The sequence below is a fragment of the Cucumis sativus genome, chromosome 5 (assembly GCF_000004075.3).
Source record: "Cucumis sativus cultivar 9930 chromosome 5, Cucumber_9930_V3, whole genome shotgun sequence".
Lineage (NCBI taxonomy): Eukaryota > Viridiplantae > Streptophyta > Magnoliopsida > Cucurbitales > Cucurbitaceae > Cucumis > Cucumis sativus.
The window spans coordinates 10,634,149-10,656,903 of NC_026659.2; the positions used below are offsets into that span (position 1 = coordinate 10,634,149).

The 22,755-nt window shown below is 32.7% G+C and overlaps 1 pseudogene; it reads right to left on the reverse strand.

Annotated features, from left to right (window-relative positions):
* Positions 1-9,173: 9,173 nt before the first annotated feature.
* Positions 9,174-19,119, reverse strand: LOC101206556 (annotated as a pseudogene).
* Between the last annotated feature and the right edge of the window lie 3,636 nt (positions 19,120-22,755).

The following is a 22,755-nucleotide window of genomic DNA, read 5'->3' on the forward strand; positions in this document are numbered from 1 at the left end:
TTTTTTCCTCGAACGTCTCTCTCCCTTCTCTTTTCTTCTCTTCTTCCTTCTTTTTCTCTTTTCTTTTTTTCTTTTTTCTCTTCTTCCTTCTCCTTCCCCTTTTTACTCTTTTTTATTCGTTTGATCTCCCTTTCTTCAAAGATATGAGAAGAAGAGAAAGAGGACACTGCATGCTACCGTTAAGGATGTCTTAGTGGTCACCGATCGTGGTAAACCGCGACAGCTAACCAAGTGCGTAGATTTATTTGTTTGTTTGTTTGTTTTTATTTAACTCTAAATTGTTTGTTCTTTATTTTATGATGAATCTGCATTTTGATTTCTGTTATGCTTCAACTTACAAGCCAAAAATGGTGAGGCCAATTCATTTTACAATTTTTAACTTTGAATAAATTTTTTTAAAGTAATATTAATGTTGATTTTCTTTTAAAGTAATACTAGTTCTGAATTTTTTCCTTTTTTTTTTTTTTTTGGGTAAGACTCTTTCAGTATAAACCTTCCTTTTAATAATGGAAGATATTTTTAAAAAAATCAATATAGGATCTACCAATGCACAAGATTAAGCGTTGAGATATCCTACACACATCTCTCGATGCGTAATCTTGTGCGTTGAGAGATCCACTCCTGACACATTTTGCCTAACTCCGGTCCTGACAAACGTTTATTTGTTGGGAGATCATTTCCCAACACTTTTTTTTTGTTTATCTCTCGACGATTTTATGTGTCGGGAGATACCCTTTTTTTTGTAGTGTAAGACTAGACGTCTAGATTGATTGGTCGTTCCTAAAGAGTCGGTGGCAAGGATTAGCCCTTACCATCAGTTGTAAACCATTCTTTTCTTCTCCATTCAGTCGGTAAAGTGAGAGCATGCGATCTGAATGAAGAAGATATCATCCTTCATTCCCCTTTTTCTTCTCTTTCCATTTTAATTATTTCTTTACATTGTATTTGTTTATTGTACAGTAGTGGAAAGCTTATATTCTTTAATACAATGTATGATTGTACACTTTTCTTTCCATCCATCTCTTTACTGTTCATTTGTCCTTATGTTATTTGTAGTTTAGGTTTACAATTCATATTTATCAAGTAATCTAGCTTATAATACTTGTTACGTTAGTCGAGCTACACTTTATACTTGGTCAGTGTATGTCGCCAACTGCTTGAAAGGGTAAGTAACAAAGACGTGACTAACACAAGCAAGGAAGAGTTTTCTCAACCTTGGCGAGATGACTTCCTTCATTTGTATCCCGAAAGATGAACAAGTTGGACATTAGGCGTTAAGAGGTTGTCATCCTTAGATGTGAAACATTCCAAGTATTATAAGTGAACACTACTAGATATAACTCGCTTAGCTAGATTTAGTCATTTGGATCCCGAAAGGAGACCAAGTGTGGCGTTTAATAACTCTAAGAGGAGCACGTCTTAATCATAAACTAGTTATGTGAGGTGTATCATGTTAAGATGGTCATATAGCTTATTTGCCTAGTAGCATTAAACATTTCTTCACCACATTCCCCTTACAAGTTAGTTCACTCAATCTTCCATTACACAACCACCTCATTTAATTCACTTTACAGGATCTCTAGGATAGTAGGTAGTTTTTATTCTTTTTATATTCTTTTAACTCATTTGTCATAAAGTCTAGCTGATAAATAGATCATAGAACTAAGCTTTGATATCAATTTTCTGTGTTCGACCCTGGATCACCCAGGTAAACCTATTGTTCGCTTACACTTGGACAAGCAATTGAAAAACTTGCACTTGCAGACGTAGCAGTGGGTGGTGGAGACATTGGAAGGATTTTGCATACAATGACATATCAACTCGCATGATAAAGATAATATTGGAGAGAATTTTGTATGCAATGAACCGTATTCAATGACACGTCATTACACCACCAAACTAACAAACTAACAAATAGTCATTCTATGATAAGTTTGAATGCTAAGTTCCATGAAACACAATCCCAATTTCAAAAAAATTACATTCACAATCCTCACATCTTGGTCGAGAGTTTCATGAAAGTAAGGTTTTCATAAGCAAAACAAAAACCCCCAAGAAGGTTTTTGAACCAAGCAGCAGCATAACCCTTAAGTAATTTCTTAACAAAATCTCAACATAACACCAATTTTCTCGTCTCTTATTTATATTAATCCTTTTAATCTACTTAATCATCACTTAAGCCTCTCTTAGCTCGCCACGTCCTACTTCTTTACACATGTCAACGTATAATTCATTAGGCCATGCTACCATGTTAAGCTCAATACATAGCCAACTGTCAACTCAAGATTAGACATTCCATTGAGATCCTAACCTTGTCTTCACATACTCTCTCTAACACGGTACACCAGAACGCCTAACCATTCCAACATCAAAATGCTTATTTTTTTGTCTCTAGTTTCATCCAAACACAGCCTCGGAATGGCCTAAATGCTCTTTAGTTTTCACTTTGAGCTTTCAATATCCACAGGTCATGGCCTCAAGATTGTCAAGTTTTTAACTTCCTAAGCTTTTTGTCCTTCATCTCGATCAAACAAGCATTAAGGTGGCCCCGAGATCACACTTGTGTTTTTAATCTTGCCCACGATTCCACATGACTGCTCGAGATCCTAACACAAAAAGTATTATAACTTTCCTTTCAATCGAGCAAGACAGAGTTTTGCCTATTCTTTTGAGGCACCAATCTCACAAGGCACTACATTGCATTTAAGTTGATGTTCTTTTACTCTCCATATTTGTTTAGATTGAGCTTGATGCTTAAAAGGTCTAGAAGATATTTTTCTTTGAACTGAACTTTGAGAAAAGCCATGCATATGGTAACAAAAAGGATGTTTATGCCCAAGTTTCTTACAAAAATAACAAACTCACCTTCTTATGTGAAAATTAACATAAAAAAGTCTTTGTCTAAAAGAATAAGATTTTTCCTTGGAATTTGAGCAACTGAACGCTAACAAACTAATTTTTTTCCTTTGTTAATATTTGATTTAGAGTTTGAAATTATAGATTTTACAAAGCCAAGTCCAGAGTGATCTTTGGTAGACTACAAGTTTGTCCAGAGTGTTGGTGTCAGGATTAAGCATTCTAATGGACTTACACATTTCTTCTTTTTCTGTTGGAACAATATGTATAACCCATGTTGTAGATTAGTGATAGTAGACATCAATTTGTGATTATCCTACACTAATGTCTCAATTCTCTCTTTTTGAACATATCAAGCACATTCCAATCCACTTCCCATTTCATGAATAACATCATGTACGAAGGATTAAAGGAATCTTTTATAGAAGGACTGCTATAAATCCCCTGATATGCTTCAAAATCTGGATCTTCATATGGACAGGTGTTTGAAGATATGTTGCTAACAAGAGCCTTAACATTAAAGTTAGAGTCATTCTTTCATCCGAATCAACATCTGTTGACGTATGAAAATCACTTTTGTTCTATTTTTTCAGTAATGTTGGACACTCAACTTGAATATGTCCATTACTTTTAAATTCTCTACATTTGAAGGACTTCCATTTCTCAAACAAACAAGAGCTACTATATTTTTTTCATTTTCTTTTCAAGAGCTTTGAGTTCTCAGAGGTTTTTTTAAAGGCCTCCGTTGGACTTTGCAGGCTTGGAGCGAGAGTTTCTTAATCTTTTATCAAAACACTTCATTACACGAATGAATTGTTTAGAAAGCAAAGAGATTGATTTTGCAAGAGCCTTATCAAAGTTTTGAGAACTTTTACTGGCATCATCACAAATAAATAGAAGGGAATTTTTTTTTTTTTTTAATCCTAATTTCCCTTAAATAACAATTCAAGAGTTAAGAGTAACCAAAACAATTCATCTACTTTCATAGATGAGTTATCTTAAGCTTCCTAAATTGCGTGACTTTCATGTTAAAGAATTTTGTCAAGGAAATACATAATATTTTTTACAAGCTTTTTTCCAAGAGAAAAGAACTTATTCGCTAGGTCAAGTAATCTCATATTCAATTTAGTAATAGTTTCATCCTCTTGCATTCAAAGATTCTCAAACTTTGTAGATAGGAACTGAAGTCTAGACTGTTTAACTTAGAACATTTTAAGCATCTTTTGCGGTCACACGTATTAATCAACTAAAATATATTTCTATTGACTCCAATGAAAATGGCATTCTAGGCACGTCAGTTTTCTAGAGATGTTTCATCTTATGTAGCATAGTTTATTCAACCTTAAGCTTGAGTGAGATTTTTCCATCCTCACTAGTAATAGTAAGATCAATCCATCCAGCTACAATGGACTTCCAAGACTTGCTTCAAATCTAATGACTTGATGAAATTTGTCTCTTTGCCTTCCAAAATTCGTAGTTAGTCTCATCAATTACAACAAGACGATTCTTAGAGTTGTTTTATGTATAACAATCCACGATCGAGATACCTGAGATGAAGGTAACCTATGATACCATTTTAAATTATGTAAAGACGAATCTAGTGTGAACTAAGATGTCACACAATATGTCCTAGGAAGAATAATAACAACAGTGAAAATAAAAAAAGTAACCAAAGAATACACAAGAGTTGGTAACCTAGTTTGGTGTAATAACACCTACCTTTAGGGGCAGAATGCATATGAAAGATAATCCACTACTATCAATGAGTTAAGTGATAACTTGTAGAAATACAAGTTATTGTAGCCTCTTTTATAGAATAACGAGGCAAAGATGTAGGAGAAATGTATCAAAACGTGTAGTTTATGTTGAAAATGCACAAGTATTTAGAAATATACCTTACATAAGTTGTCATACATGTTTTGCCGTATGTTTAATACTTTAACGCAGGATGGTAAACAAATAGAAGAAGCTAGCGAATTGCAAGGGATCTCGTGAAAAGAGACTTGGCGAAAAGGCTACAACATGAGGCAAGAAGCAATCCACTAAAAGACAAATTAAAATAGTAGTTTGAGTGACATGATCTATTTGCAAAGATTACTTTTGATACGCACAACTCGAAGGACAATTTTTTGCCCAAAGTGTCTATAAAAAGCTTCCTTCTACACTATTCATGAAGGAGACATGTATAGGCCAAAAGAGCCTAGAGAGGCCAAAATGTCCTAGAGAAGTGGAGAGGACTAGCCTTTCCACCGAATGCAAAGAACCTTTCTTCTTCTTTTTCGATTAGGTTGTTCAGTGTGAAGCTTAGAATCTGACCAGGAAGAAATCCACCATTCATTTCTCCCCTAACTTGTATTGTTTTGCCACTCTCTTTCCTTTTCATTTTTGCATTCATTGTGTAACATATTTTGTTTATATTGTACATTGGCCAAAGGCCTGCATTCTTTCATATATTACACATTTATACATTTTTCAATATGGTATTCCTTTACTTTTCATTTGTTTATGTGTTATATGTACTTCAAGTTTGTAAAGAATTCTAGATAAGAAGTCTAGCTTAAAACTCTTATTGAATTAGTCGAGCTACAATCCACACTTGGCCAGTGTATGTCGCTAACTACCTGAGAGGAGACAAGTAGCAAGGACGTGGCTAACACACATAAGGAAGGGTTTTCTCGACTTTGTGAGATGTGAACCTTAGGCATTGAGAGGTTGTGTGCTTAAACGTGAAGCTCTATAAGTTTTATAAGTGAATACGCTAGACATATTTCTCCTAATCAAGATTAGTCATATGGATCCTGACAAGTGGCCATGTGTGGCATTTAATGACCCCGAGAGGAGCACGCCTTAATCATAGTTTAGTTAAGAGCAATGTGTCACATCATGGTTCTCGCAATGCTTAATTGCCCTGCAATGCATAGATATTTCTTCATTCTTTCTTGCATACAAGTTAGTTCGTATCTCCATCTCGCCATAATTTATCTCGTATTACATGAGTCTCAAGGTGTAAATATGTAGTTATAGTTTTTGTCAACATTCTTTCACATTCTTATATTTTTACCATAATGCCTAATTGATAAGTAGACCTTATAACTAAGCTTTGATATCAATTTCCTGTGTTCGATCCTGGTTCATTCGGAAAAACCTATTATGTCGCTTACACTTGGAGAAGCAATAGGAAAACTTACACAACGGATGCTGAAGATAAAACTGGAAAGCATTTTGTATGCAATGATCTGTATTCAATGACACATCAGTACATCACAAACAAGCCATTGGGCTAGATAAGTCTTTGTGCATCTTGATCGACAAGCATGAAGTGATTACAACAATGTAATTATTGGTAGAGTCATGATTACAGAAAGATCATAGATCTAACTAACTAAACACCTAGGCTCCCCTTAGATGTAATACTTCTTCTCTTCAAAACATAGGCTCCCTAAGCAAATTAACATTTTGATTTCACAAAGTTTTCAACAAATCATTCACATAAACAATAGTCATTATAACATCCAGAGTTTAGGAGAGGGACATGAATGAACCGATATCACATCTGAATAAGAGGGATTCTGAGGACATGAAAGTAAGGTTAAAAAAGACTTAAAAGAATTAAAAGTTATTACCTATACCAACAAGGTGCACCTTCCTTTTAGATGGCTTGATCATAGGAACTATGAAGTTAAGTGTGCTTAGCTTAGAGCAATTCCATGTTGGGTGACCTTCTACACTACAGAGAATGAAAGCTTCTACAACCTTTTCTATTTTCTCAAAGATAATTAGCACAATAAGAGTATAAGTGACGACCCTAAACATTGACTTTCTTAAGCTTAAATAACACGACACAAGCAAGGAAGGAGGCCTCAAATGAAATCTACATGAAGAAGAAAAGGAAAGAATTCATGCAAAGTCAACCTCGAGAATATTGTAAATATGAAAAGAAATAACATGTAGGATCCAGAACTTTCGAGACAATAATTGAAACAAGAACATAATGATACATCTTCTAAGACAACTATAGGACAATTCAAGCAAAAAAAACTAGAGGTCGTAAACAATATATTTAGCCAATAATAATGACAGTAACAATATTAATAAGCCAATATATAATTTAGAGAAAGTTAGTATAGGTTAGAATTTAGTAACTACTACAACTATTTATGTGAGTTTATTAAACTATAAGAAGTAAAATTTAATTTTGAAAGTGTATGAACTAAATTCTAACATTATTGTCAATAATTAACTCTGTTAAGGTTTTGTTTAAATACGGTTTGGAAATTGAGTACTCTTAGAGATGAAAATCATATCAATGTCACCAAGAGGGGTTTACTTTAAAAAAATATCATATTTGTGTCAATTAATTATATAATATAGGAATCGTATGGTTGGTTTAGCAATCAAACAAAAAAAAAAAAAAATGAAAGAAAGATTGCGTTTAGCACATTTTTTCTTCTATTGGTTAATTTATGTAGCAATCAAACTTAATTTTATACCAAACTTGATTTTATTAAAATTAGTCATGTTATAAAGGAATTTTGTATTTACCTTGCCTTTTGTTGAAGTTAGTGAGAGTGAATTAGAAGAAAATAAAGGCAGAGTAAAAATTATAAAACTTGTCTAAATTTGGATTTAACTTAATGGAATTGAAATTAATTTTAGGGTGCAAATTCATGTAATTAACTTCACAAAGTGTATGGGTAAAAGTTATATATATATATTTTTTCCATTACCTAATATGTGAAAGATTTTATGTTCAAAGGTAATTTTAGTAGTATACATTTTGATTTAGTCATTAAATTTAGTACCCAATGATTTAATTGATGTACTCTCAAACTATTTGTAATTATTTCATCTATGCAATGAAATGTTCAACAGGTAAAGATGAAAATTTGAATAATTGTGTTAGTCAAAGAGAACGTTACGTTTTAACTATTCTGCTTGTTAAAAGAAATTAAGCTCTTAAATATTGTTTAAAAAAACCAATTAAAGTTTTGAAAACCAACTAAGAAAAAAATAAAAACTTATTTTGTCTATGGAATTTAATAATGAAAAAATACAATTTTTTTTTTCTTTTTAATTTTCAGTTTAATGTGGAATGGTATGTAGATTTCAATATCTCACCCTTACTCAAATATGTTAAAATTTAGAATTTTTTTTCTTATGTTTCTTCTATCACTTTTTTCCTAAGTAAATATTTAGTTCTTAGTCAAATTGAAATTTGTGTATGAACCAACCTGTTATAAATTTGAGAATATAGAAACTATATAATTGTTTCATGCTAAAGGAAACAACTAACAATATCATTTAGATAAGTATTTTTGTTTTTTTTGGTAGACTTGTGTTTATTTTTCCACTTTTTTTCTAAAAATAAGTTTGAAATATTTTTAAAAATAGTCAAACAAATTAAAATATTTTTAAAAATATTCGAATTTGTTATAGGTATTTTTTTTTTTTTTTGTAAAACTTGTTATTTTTGAAATTTTGGATGTTGAATGATAGAGGAAACAATATATAACTCTATAAACAAAAGTATAAATAATAGAAAATTGTTTTATCCTATGAATGTAGTTTAACAACATCAATTTATTTTATATTTATCAATTCTGTGTGTATTCCATTTAGTAAAAGGATAACTCTACAACACCTAATTCATTTTTATGATTATAAAATTTAATTGTCTTTTTGTTTGTTAAATTTGATTATTAGTTGTGGAAAATGAAGGCATAGAAAGAAAAGAGCAGAAGAAACAAAACAGAAACACACATAAAATAATAGGAAACAAACAAGACTGACTCAGCTATCACTAGTAATAATTAGTATATGGTTCTTTGCTAATGCGACCTAGAAGTTTAGGTCTCAACAAAGAATTGTTTGGCTGTATGCTTTAGCTGTATATGAGATATATCTCGACATTAAACACTGAGAAAAGCCTCTGGAAAGGAAATTCTATTATTTTCATTCAATCCATCATGGTCCATGGGGTTACGTTTGTTGTGAGGATTGTCCTAACAGAACCCAAGAAAATAAATTAAACCCTAGATCAGGACATGTAGGGAAAAGAGAGGTATGCTAGTGAAGTTTTTATGTGAAGTAAATTTGTTTCTAGGTATTTGAAATTGTTTTCTTACATCACTAATGAGTATTTTTGTTGAATTTGAGAGGAATGTATTTTCAATTTATACTTTGTATTACATCCAATTTGCAATTTCATATATTGAGAGTTTAATTTCATAATTTTATAATTTTTTATAGCGTTGGAAGTTAGACCTTTTGTTGATATGGATAATTTGGATATATATCTATGCTTAGGTCCTATAGAATGTCTAAAAAAGGACTTGCTCATTATCAATATAGGATGTTAAATAGGTCTACTATAACAAAAGTATCTATTACGGCTTGTGTACATCTCGAAATTGAAGGGAGGAAAAAAAAAACTATCACAAAAGTTAAAAATTGTGAGAAAAGATGAAATTTTCGGATTTTACTTTTCACGGCAGTTATTCGTTGTCATAAAAGATTTCCAAACCCTCGTGCATGATTGTCCATGAACTTCAAATAATCTGAGCAGACAATTGGTTTATACATCCTCTTACTACCCTCTTCGACCAACTCCTCCATCGCTGACACCACCTTCTCGTCCTCAAAACCCCAAAAGAAAGCAATCGAGAATCGATTGATCTCCGGCGGCCTCAAAACCACTCTGTGCTCCGACGACCTCAGCCTGTCGCTGCTCCAAGCTTGAAGCAAGTCCCAAATTTCACCACTAGTGCTACTAATTCTTCACATGGGTTTATGTCTATCCATTTCCCTTCGCTTGATTTCACTTGCAAACCACCTGTTTGATCTTGGTACACAATGGTCAGGCAGCTCATATCTATATGCATTCCAAGTCCTTCTGCTTCTTCACCGTCTTCCAACGTTTACGGAGGTGTGTAGTTGTTTATTCTCAGATATCCATGGCAATTCTTGAAATGGGGTTCATGGTATTTCTTCTCAAAACCTTCACCAAAGCTCATCAATATGTTCTTTATAATTTTCCTTGATAGCTCTGTCATTTTTTCTCCATATTCTTGCAATATCTCACTTTAACCACACGAAAGTAGATTGTTAGGATCAATGAAGTAATGATCTTAGATTACAGAGATAGTGATTCTGAAGTGGATGTGGACGTGGACGTGCTGTGATGTGAATTGTGTATACCTGGACTGGTGAGAGCCTTTTTGGTTAAAGAGGAATTCTGCTGAATTCTGAGCAGAGGCTAATAACTATACTTTTGTCATATGCCTGAAGTAATTGTATGTTTAGACGTAGCATTTTTAGTTTCGTTTCTGCCTTTTAAATTGTGTGTCACCCTCTCATTTCATGTTACTTGAATTCCTTCAAATTTACAACTAGCACAAGGTTAATTGACTCTTGTTGTAGTTTCACTCGTGGGGAAATCCACCCCTCCCGAAGTCCAGCAAATGTTGACTTATCTTGTTGTCATTAGGCATCCTGAAGTCAAGTGTGTTGATACAGCTCATGCTTACACCTTTGGCTTCCTTTATTTCGTCGAGGTTATCCATACCCTATCAACTTTCTATGAGTCACTTTTCTCTCTAGCAATAAAATTTCTCCAATGTCGTATTAACGCCACAATCACCACAATGTGACTAGCGTTTGGCAACTTTACACTGTTGGATGTAGGAGAAAAAGACTAAAAAACGGCTTCAAATTTGAATCCAGTGTCTATTAGTGGTGGCATGCATATTTCTGAATTCACATCCAATGGTTATTAAAAGGTCAACCACATTCCAATTGTAGCTGTGGGCCTTGTGACTAATTGAACTTTCCTCCTGCCGTTCGTGACTAATTGAACTCCATTGTTCTCTCTTTTTGTGAAAAAAACTTGGACACAACCTAGGTGCACCCAATTTTGTGCATTCATATTTTTAAATTGGATTATTGTTTATTATTATCATTACTCCTACCTAAGAAAATAGGACGTATTTTAGAAGTTGCACCTTATTATTGACTCTATTTTCATTTTAACAACTTGTACTGAAGTTATGAGTTCATAACTTCAGTAACTCATGATGTCCTTTTAAGATATGAATAGCCTTAGAACCAGAACGTTGGAATTTCACCCCACAGTTACACGACATTCTTTATTATTCTTCTTATTAGTATTAAAAGAAAAAAATGTAAACAATCTAAAATGGAAAGAAAAAGAATCTGAAACGCATATAAATGTGGGGTTATACATACTGAGAAGCAATGTAAACTCAGGTGGACATTGAACTTTCGGAGGAGCTGCCTTTGAAAGAAGCACACGCCATTGGAGAGACATTGCAAAATAAAGATTGAAAAGCTTCTGAAAGTTGAAAGGGGCATTTGTTCATCTTGACTTTGAATGTGAGCATTAACCGAAGCACTTCATTCTCAACAGGTTACCAAACACTCAGCCCTAAAATGTTTTTTCTTTTTCTTTTCCTCATCTCCTTTTATATGAATATTTTTCAATCACATCAAAATCATCTCTATTTCTACTTTCCAACTTTGTTTTTGGACTATTCCTTTTAATCCATGCTTCCCTCATTCTCTCCCTCTCTTCTTCTTCTCTCTCCTTTCATTTATGGTTTAAATAAATTGTAGGTTAAATAACCATTCGAACACGGAACCCAACTTGGAGCAATCAATTGATATAAGATATTTTTGTATAGTTGATAGCAAAATCTTGGTTCCAATGTACTTATTTTAGACTTGTTCATAGCCAAAGATGTCAATGTTTATTTTTTTTGTATGTAAACTACCATTTGTTTCCATCCTAGTATACGAATATTACAAAGTGTATTATTACGTATATATATTAAAATGTTGACTCTTTAATTTCATAATGATGTGATGTATTATTACAACTTTGTGATTATTGTTATAAAAATAAAATATGACAGTTATTTGTTTTCATAAAATATTAAATAATAACATTTACTTTCGGTCATGAAAACACTTATTTTCTTTATTGTGATAGTTTTTTAAAATTGTCATCGATGGTCTTTCTACAACCGACGATTTTATGACTGTAAATAACTATCATTAATTTTATTTACAACAAAAAATAATCGTCGTCGTAGACCATTTTTCTTGTATTGCTCTCATTGTTCATTCTGTTGGTCAATTGGCTATTACTTTGGATTCTAGAGCTTCCCGACTCATAGATACTATAGGATATACCAAGTTTTATATAGAACATTATTACAGTTGTTTATTATATAATGTGAGGTATATATATGTGAAATAATTAAATATACATGTGAATATATGAAAAAATGCATAAAATATAGATCTTACAATGATGTAAACTTACTAAAAATCTATAATTTTATATTCGTATTTGATATAAACATGGTATTTATTTGAAATTAACAACTAAATCAAATAAGTGCAAATACATAACAATTTTACAATATATTATCTTATATTCCAAATAACATATGAGATGTATATTTTCATTTTTCAATATGTTTATCAACACAAAAAATAAAGGAAAATAATTTTCACAAATATAACAAAGCACCAAAATATTTACGACCCGTGTAACAAAATAAAAAATCTCATGAAGCCGACTATTTTTTAAATATTTCAGGTTTGTCCTTTATTTCCTTCTTCTTTCTTTAACAATTTTATTTTCCTTTCCATTGTCCTTTCTTCTTCCTCTTTTGCAGTTTTTCTTTTCTTTTTTTTTCAAACTCTTATTAGGTTCAAGATCGTGTATCAAATATAAAAGATCTATTTTTTATTTGTTTTTCAAACTATTATTTGGTTGTTCAAGATTGTATACCAAATATAAAAGATCTATTTTTTTGTTTTTGTTTTTCAAACTGTTATTTGGTTGTTCAAGATCATGTACCAAATAGAACAGATCTTGAAAAAAAATTGGTTGTGGTAATTTCTAATTTCAATTAACCGCCTTATATAATCATAAGTGAAAGTGGGATTGTTAAGTGTGTTTAACGGCGTAACTTTTTGCGAGTGGGATTGTCAAGCTAGTTTTGTCCTAAAATATTTTTTTTTCTCTAAAATCATGATTTTTATTTTGTTTGTCCTATTTTATTTCATGAATGAGTCAATTTTTTCATGGAAATTTTACACTCTTGCTGTAAGTTAGATGAGGGAAATTTGATGATATAATTTACATCTATTGTTATAAAATTAGCATTGTTCGAAGAAACTTGATTTGCGGAGTTAAACTCGAGTTGATGTTTTATTTTTGTTGATTTGATATGATGTGGTTCGATTCTAAAATTTGATCATCTGGTTCTCTCTCGGTTGACTGACTACGTTTGATTTAGAGGAAGCGAAGCACGTGATGTTCTTGAAATTAGAGTCTTGTAAGAAAGCTTGTATCTTCAAAGGAACTTCAATATTCAAGAGTGGTCGACTTAGGAGTTAGGGAGCCTTCTAGGTGTTGAGAGAATTCTCTCTAAGCCTTCTAGAGTCAAAAATTTTCAACTCCTACAAATGAATAGAATTCCTCTATTTATAGATTTATCTAATGTGCTTTATGTGCTTAAGCCTAGTTCATCCATGGACCAGACTCATAGACTCAACCATATGGATCTGGGTCATATTTAGCCTTTAGACTAAATTAAGCTTTTTCTTTCTCAAATTTTCATATTCAACAAAAGTTCCTCTTTTTTTAGATTTATGCACGTATATGGGTGGATGAATCTCGAAAAAAGATAAATTTGAAGTCAAAATTTGAGCTTTTTTTTTTTGCTCAATTCGACATGTCAAATTAATCAAACTATGAATTTAGTACATGAGTTTGATTTAAATTTGAAATAAGGATTGGAATATGGTCACACCTTAATTAATTTGAGAAAAGTTCAAGACTTTGTCAACAATTTAATTTGATTTGAGGATAAAAATTTTAAATTGATCTTTTTAAAAATAAAATTTGGAACACAACCAAATTTTAATTTGAAATAAGGATGAGTTTCTACCACACCCAGATTTGTCTTGAGCGTGCACGCGAATTTGAAATGACTATTTTAATTTGAGATAAATAGGAGGATTCAATCTTAAGATAAAGTTGGATTTATGGCTCCAAATTAAATTTAAGATAAAAAAGAAGGCCATATATGCAAGTTAATTTGACTTGGAATTTGAACCCAAATTTTAATTTAAAAATTGGAGATACAATTTAAATTTTGAAACATTTAAATAACTTATTTATCTAAAAAAAAATGAAATTCGAGATTTATCCCAAAAGTGAAATATTTTAAAATAAGATAAGATAAGGGACATTTTTTAAAATAGCAAAATAAATTAAAATATTTACACACTATAGCAAAATTTTGGATTATATCAATGATAGTCTTCTATCACTACACCATATCAATGACTATCAATGACTATTAGTGATAAATGACTATCAATGATAGAATTTGCTATAGGTTGTAAGTGTTTTTTAAAATTTGCTATTTTTGCAAATTTCCCATAAGATAGGGGCATTTTTAAAAATAGCAAAATAAATTAAAAATAGAGTATCTTTTCTCTTTTAAATATTCAATATCATTAAAATAAGATAAGATAATTAGATTATCTTTTCTGTATTATTAAAAAAAAATTGAATATCATTCCAATTTATTTTAAGAATTGAACTTGTTGGCCTTATAAATAGACTCACACCTTGATCATTCATCCCTCATCAAGCAAAAGAAATGTATGAAAAAAAAATTTCTCTTATCCCTTTCTTTTTCTTTTACCTTTCTATCTTTTCTTTTAATCTATTTATAGGAACTAGAATTGTTGTGCCCCTCTTGGCTTCCAAACAAATTCACAGAAGGTTAGATCTCTTTTTTTTTTTTTTTAATCTTTCTTTCTTCTTCTCTTTTTTCTTTTATCTTTCTTTTTTCTTCTTTTTTTTTTTTTCGTATCCTTTGCAGGGGTAACTCTGCCGTTAGTGATCCAACTTCTACTAGGGGACAATCACATATTTGTCGTCAAATCCACCTCCTAGTAGGAACAATCAAACAAGTTGCTTGTCCAATCTTTCATACCAGAAAACGTCTGTTTTGGTCCCCAAATTAGATTACACAATGTTTTTCATCAAAGTTTCATTGTTTTAAAGTTTGGAACTACCATCTTGACCGTTATTAATAAAGTGTTACTATTATAATTTTAATAAGTTTTATTGATTATATTATTAGTTTTATCTTAATAACCTAAATACAATAAACTAACATTCTAAGTTGTTTGATGAGTCTTGAACAGTATGTAGAGACATACAAAAATCAATGTTTGAGATACAACCTAAATAGTCTATAGTATAGAGATAAGGTTGGATACCTTATCTTGGTAACACTATGGATATGGCTCACTTTGTATTTGATACAAACACAATGATCTAACGCATTCGGGTAGGTGACATGCGAGTGAGGGTATTCTATGCAATGGGTTTTGATACAAGACCAAGTGGAGAGCTGGAAACATAATCACATGAGATGGAATTCACTCCTTTTTTACTTTAGGGTAAGTAAACGAGTGTTCCATTAAATGGTGTCTTCATGACTTTAACAAAAGACCATATCCTCTCTGTGGCACGAGAGAGTTTTTGTTTAGTGGTTAGACCATAAACAAATTGTTCATTAGATAAACAAGTTGTTCATTAGATAAACAAGTTGTTCATTAGATAAACAAGTTGTTCATTTGACCATAAACAAGTTGTTCATTTGACCATAAACAAGTTCATTAGACCATAAACAAGTTGTTCAAAACACATAAAATGGAATTCGCTCCTTTCTGACTTTAGGGTAAGTAAATGAGTGTTCCCTTAAATGGTGCCTCTGAGACTTGAATAAAGGACATTATCCTCCCTATGGCACGGAGGGTTTCTATTTAGTGGTTAGATCATAAACAAGTTGTTCATTAGAGGAGCACTAGTATTTAAGGACTATAAGTAACTTACGGGTAAAACGGTAACTTAATCCCGCTAGTGTAACAACATTTGTGAATGACTAACTTACTTGTATCAGTTATATTCGTGGACACAAAAATATATCTATAGTAAGAAGAGTTCAGCTGTGAGTATTTAGTTGAGTGACACATAATTAACGAATATTGATTAATGTGGTTAATGAGTTTAGTCAATTAATTTCACATCATTGTAGCTTCTAATTTGTAAGTCCATTAGATCTCTTTTCTAGCTCGTAAAAGGTAATGAGATTTATTTATATTGGTTGTAATTTCAAATGATCAAATTCACTTTGAGAACTAATATAATGTACGATGATACATTATAATATAAAGTTTATATTTTTTTAAACTCAATTATATAAATTTAATTTTGGATATGATTCAAAATTAATTTAAGAGTGAATAAATATTTGAATGAGTTCAAATTTTTATTTAATTTAGCAATTAATTAAGTGCAGAATTAATTAATTGTTTAGTCTAATTTGATTTAATTAAATTAAAACTATAGGTTATAGGTTATGTGAGAGATATTCATTTAGATTTGATTTAAATGAAATATTAATAAAATATAATTTAATTAATTTTTATTTTAAATTAAAGTAAATTAAAATAGGAAACATGGGTGATTTTCCAGCGTTTTCAAATTCTCTTCAACTTCTCTTTTCTTCACTCTGAACAAGGAGTTATATGGCAGAGAGTTTGAGATTTTCTACTGAACTGATACTCTAGTTTGGCATGTTCTCTCAACAAGAAAAATTCTCCCAAAAATTTCCTTCCAATTTTGGTTTACACTAACCAAAATCTCGCTCAGAGAATAGGGAGGTTTCCAATTGGTAGTGTCCCAAAATTTGATGTTTGGTAGGTTCAGAGTCATTAACGAAAGTACGTTCTCTTCTCTATATTTATTCTCTGTATTTTTATAAAGCATGCTTAGCCATAGAACGAAATTTAACCTAGGCATGCAAAGGACACCTATAAAGCACTTCACCGACTCCACCTCTACATCAGCTCGCCTAAATTTACTCAAAACGCCTATGCAAAATGCCTTGAGCCTTTGCAATGTCTTGCTAACCTCCTTAGCCTTGGCCGCAAGCCTAATCTTATGCATACATGTCTCCTTGCCTAGCTTCCCACACCTTACTAACCTCTATGGACAAACCTCCAACCTCTTGGTCGCCTAGCCTATTGCCCAATAACCTCTCAAGACAAGTCTTCTGACCTAGTTCAAAACACCTATCTCACTTGGAGGTTATTCACTTCTCAACCACACATACACAACTCAAGCTTTGTCGCCTACTCTTGTCTAAAAGCCTAAATAACCTCAGAGGTTATTTTATCCTCTTTTGGCCACCCACCAAGCCTAAAATACGTAGCCAAAGGACTTAGCCAACTTTTCCACTTTTTCAACTTCACCTCCTTAACTTTTAACCATTCTTTCTTAATTTTCTTTCTTTCCACCTACCATGACACATTTACAATAACACTTGTTAAGTTTACTTTCCCCATCTTAACTTCACTTAAAATTAACCTTTTAAACTCTTTGGAAAACCCAAGTTTCTTAGGGTTTGGGGTTATAATTTCTCTCCCCTTTAAGAAATGTTGTCCTCAAAATTTCAAACAACTTCGGCTCGAAATATTCTACTTAAATATTAAAAAAAATACTCAAATAAAAAACTTACCAGTAATGTGTTCGGTGTCTCTTCCACTTTCCGTTGACCTAGAGCATACATCTTTCCTTGTTGTTGTGGTCTACCCACAACTCCTTTTTGCTTGACATCGCTCGTTCCTTCTCCTCCATCTGTTATTGCTTTTAGTTGATTAACAGTCTGTGATTGAACTTGTGAATCCGTTTGCAAATCAAACTTTAATTGAGGAAAATTCCTTTTAAAATGTCCAAGTTGCTTGCACGGATAACAAATATTTGCTTCAACCAAACATTGTCCCCAATGATATCTTCCATATTTATTTCACAAAGGTTTCCTAGTGTGCTAGCTATATGTTATTGTCCAAACTGTGAAGTTGTAGCTGACCTTGCTGGTTGACTTAAACTTCTTTGTTTTGGTTTTGAATAGACATTCCATGTGCTTATTTCTCGTGATAGAGTCTTAAGGCAGGTATATGAAGTCCATGTCCATCCATGCCTTGTCATAATTTTGTAACTCGTTCATCACATATTTCAATATAGTAGCATCTTTAACTCAGGTGTACTGAACGTCAACAAGGTGAGTGTCCCTCTCAATCTCCTTGTATAGACATGGGTTATGACTTAAGAAATTCTACAACATAGGGTGAACCGAAACACAAATTATTAACAAGTTGAGAATAAAAATTCAACCAAAAGTTGTTTAAACATATTGAGGGATCGTCATTGACCTGTAACTTCTTCTAGGTGAATAGGAAAAATGTGTTCATCGTCTGCAAACAGAGAGAAGCAAGTAATTAGTGTCAGATGATGACATACATAATGGAAAATGTACCAATTTTGAAGTACATATATACGTCGTCATCCATGAATGTCTGTGGAGTTAGGAGGTTCATAATCACGGAAACACCCTCGAGGATCTAACTGTCTTCCACAACTCTGTAGCTCTCTGAGGTTCCACGAGGTATACCAAGAATTGCATATTGGACTTCACGAGGATATTGCATACTATATTATAGGGTGCACCCTCTTTCTTCTCTTAGCCCCTTGTCCGTGTTCAAAAAATGGTGACCGCAATTCTTATGGTATACCTGTCTTCTTTGTTATCCCTTTCTTAGGTACAACATCCGAAAAAACTAAAGGCTGTATAATTCATAATTCAGTTTGTTGGTTAGTTCTATTATTGCTAAAATCACCATATAAAGAAATGCAAAGTTTGAAACCACTTACCTCGTCCTTTGACTCTAGCAAGGGTTGGGGAGGCAATGGTTGGGGCGGCAATGGTGGCATATCCTCACCCTTCGATGGTACGTCAATGGGTATGATACCATCTTTGGGGTTATCACTGACGGATGTTCTCGTCTCCTCATCAACGAGTTTGTCATCTATGGTTGAAGTGAAAACATCCACGAATGCGTCTCCAACCAAAGTCTGACTCTCTAGTGTGTTAAAAGATAAACCTTCACCACCACCATAGTATGGTTGAGAGTCAACTACCTTACCTTATTAAGGAAGCAGTAGAAACATAAGTAAGGACTAATACATAGTTAAGACAAAAACAATAAAATGTTCCACGTGAATAATAATAGTACCTTAACCAATACCATTAGAAGCTCCCTTATGATCGATAACTTGACTAACACGAACAACATAGACGACTCCATTCGTTGTAAAGAATCCTCCATCCGATCTAATCTCCCTTTGATGTGATTGGTTGTTGGTTTCAAACTCTGTTGTGTTGAGTTTGGCTCAGACTCAGGGATGGTTAATTACACAATTAATTATACGGGTTAAGTCATTAGTCTTGATCACTGCATGCGAAGTAGTCACTACGTACCTCTTTATTGCATAGTTACTGAGTCCTTGTTCAGTATAAGTTTTCCTACTTCTTGTCCAAGTGCAAGCAAAACAGTAGATTTACTTGGATGACCCAGGTTCGAACACATGGAGTTGATTCAAGACATTAGATGTAGGAATTACTTATCATCTATTATCTAGACGGTATAAAAGAATTAAAGAATAACAAATGTAAGAATTGTTAGAATAAGCTAAAGTACTAAACTAGGCTTCGAGAGTCTGTAAAGAGGAAATATGATAGCGAAATGGTAATACAAACTGACTAGTACTAAAGAAATGAAGGAATAGATGTCTATGCATTATCATGCAATTAAGTAGGGCGATAACTTTGATGCAATATAACTTACTAAACCATACTTTTGATTAAGGCTTGCTTCTCTCGAAGTCATTATACACCACACATAATTGCTTTCTAGGATCCATATGACTAAGCATGATTAGGTGTTGAGATATATCTAGAAGAGATCACTTATAAATCGTGTAGGATTTTGTGATTAAGGACAACAACCTTTTAGTGTCCACGTCCACACTTGTTCTCCTACTAGGATACAAATGCTAGAAATGATCTTGCGTTAGTTAGGTCCTTGCTACTTTCCCTCTCGGATAGTTGACGACTTACGCTCGCTAGGTTGTGTGAATAGCTCGACTAACGCGATAAGACTTATAAGCAAAAATTCTTATCAAGAACTTAGCACACATCTAAATTACAAATAACACATTGGATGAAGAAGAGTGAAGACATGATGGATTGAAAGTGTATAATAATGCAATATATCACAAAATGTAGGCTTTAGGCCATTGTACAATATGAACACATATATTACATAGAAATACAAAAGTGGAAAGTAAAAAGAGAATGATAGTTGTTACAAGTTAGGGAAAATGGGTACAAGGTTCTCTATCACTCAGACTCTAAGCTCTCACTTAGAGCATGATCGAAGAAGAAGAAGAAAAAAAAAACTCTTTACACTTATGGTTCATCTAGACTCTCTTTTATGGTCCATTCAAACCTTTCTTCTAGCCTATACAAGCTTACTTTGCTTGGTGGGGATGAAGTCTTTTTATAGGCAGCTTTCAATGGGAAACTTTTATTCTTCTGAGATTGTTAGCGTCGATTGCAGCCTTACGAAGTCACATCAATTCCAACTACCATTTTTGTCCTCTAGTGAACTTTCCTCTCAAGATGACATGGTTTCTCGTCTGGAGATGTTAATCTCCAAATGAATTCCCATCATGTAGCATTTGCGCGAGATGTCCCCTTCGATTAACTAGTTTCTTTCTTTCTACTCATCTTGCGTTTAGACATGACAATCACATAAAACATGCATAATGCTTATGTAAGACGTATTTATAAATACTTATGTGTTTACAACTCATAAGACACGCGTTTTCATCCTCTTCTTATGTGTTTTGATCTCATTATTCTAGTAAAAGAGATTATAATAACGATATTTATACACGTTATCAGCGGCTTACATGTTGGCTGCAATCACACGTCACCCAAGGATGTTGGGTAAGAGGAGGAGGAGAGGGATGATTGACATGAGGAGGAGGAGGGGAATTTTGAAGTGTTGAGGAGGAGAGTCTGATCAAGGTAAGCACACTCATCATTTGTAGGTTCAACTCATGTATCCGGGCCTAAATATAGAACATCAATAGGTGCTAATTAAGAGACTAGACCCTAGAATACTATAGTGAATGTGGAGGAAGAAGATGAATCATAACATACCATTTGTGACTCGAAGGCCTAGGACTTAATCACCTTCAACCCAGGTAAGTGTGTGCAGCTCAACTGCATGATGCATGGTATCGCAGATGATGTTTCCCTATAAGCAACCCAACCACTGATGGACAACACTATCTAGTAGGCCCAAATCTACAAATACAATGATATCGTTAACACAAGCATATAACTAATGAAATCAATAAAACACATTGCTAATGAAATCAATAAAATACAGTGAGCACATAATCACTAACCTGAAAGGCAAAGGGAAGTCCATTGAGGCTATATGACTTCGGAGACTTGTTATTAACAAATTTTTTCTTATGTAAGACTACTTTTCCATGAAGTGCCCTTTTCAAGCAAGCAAAGGTCTTGGTCCATACCAACTCACCCCAATCGTACCTGATGAAGTCCTCCCAGTCGTCAATCAGAGCCAACATCATCCAACCCAATCATCGCAAGCTTGATGAAGTAGAATACAAACCTCGAGATTACCCTATAAAATGCATGTGAAACTCATATGATCTTCGGACTTCTTCAACGAATCTCGGGACAAAGTCATACATTTTGGTCAGATTTATCATCTGCACAGACTAAGATTCATGAAAAAGCCAAGATTCTTCAAAGAAGTTCATGATAAACAATAACATCAACCCAATATAAACTCAACATCTCAACAATAACTACATCAAGACACCAAAACTACATAGTTTCTCATCGCCTCAGATTTCAAACTATAAATCTAAAAACATAAACCAAACAACTAAAAGCATAAAGTAAAAAAACTAAAAACATAAATTAAAAACAAATTAACACACCTTGACCAATTTGAGTTCGAGAATGGCTTCTTCAAATTTGGGGAAGCAATAATGAGGAAAATTTGAAAGATTTTGGGAGTGTTCTCACTTAGTTCTCGGTCGAAATGAGAAAAGTTTTGAGAAATTAATGGGTTTTGTGATAATATCAAATTGTTGGTAGAGATGTCCATTTAACCCGCGGGGACTCTCCCTGAATTGGGTGGGGAATCCTTGAATATACAGGGAATAGGGGAGGGAGTGGGGAATTTTTTTCCCCGCTGGCAACACGAGGCCAGGGACAGGGAATACATACTTCGATCCCGACCCCAGCCCCGATTCCCCGCCCCAATTAAAAATATATTTAATTATATATATATATATTAAATATAAATATAAAGATTTATTTATTTAATAATATGTAAAAGATAAAAAAACCTATTTTGATATTCTTCATTTCCTTCCTTTCTCTATTCCATTTCTTTATTTTTCTTTTCTAATTGCAATTTTTATGTTGTATATGTATCTATTAGGCTTGATTTGTCATTTGTAAAATTTTCTTAAAAAAATATATTGTTGTCTTAAGATGTAATTGAAGGCTTCGTTAGAATACTTATGGATTCATCTTTGATTTTTTTTGTATAAATTTTTTATTTTTATGGATGGATTTTTAAAAGTATCTTTTAATAATTGAATTTTTACTTTTATAAACAAAGAGCTTAAATTTGACATTTTAATGGTTTTAAATAAGAAAATTGATAATATTTTATCGAAAAGAAAAAAACATTGAAAATGTATATACATGTGGATTGAAAAATGAAATTAAAATTTAAAAAAATAGAGAATATTTCCTCGCGGGGAATTCGATCCCCGTGCAATCCTAGAGGGAAATCCCCGCCCCGTTCCCCGGGGAAAAATTGGTG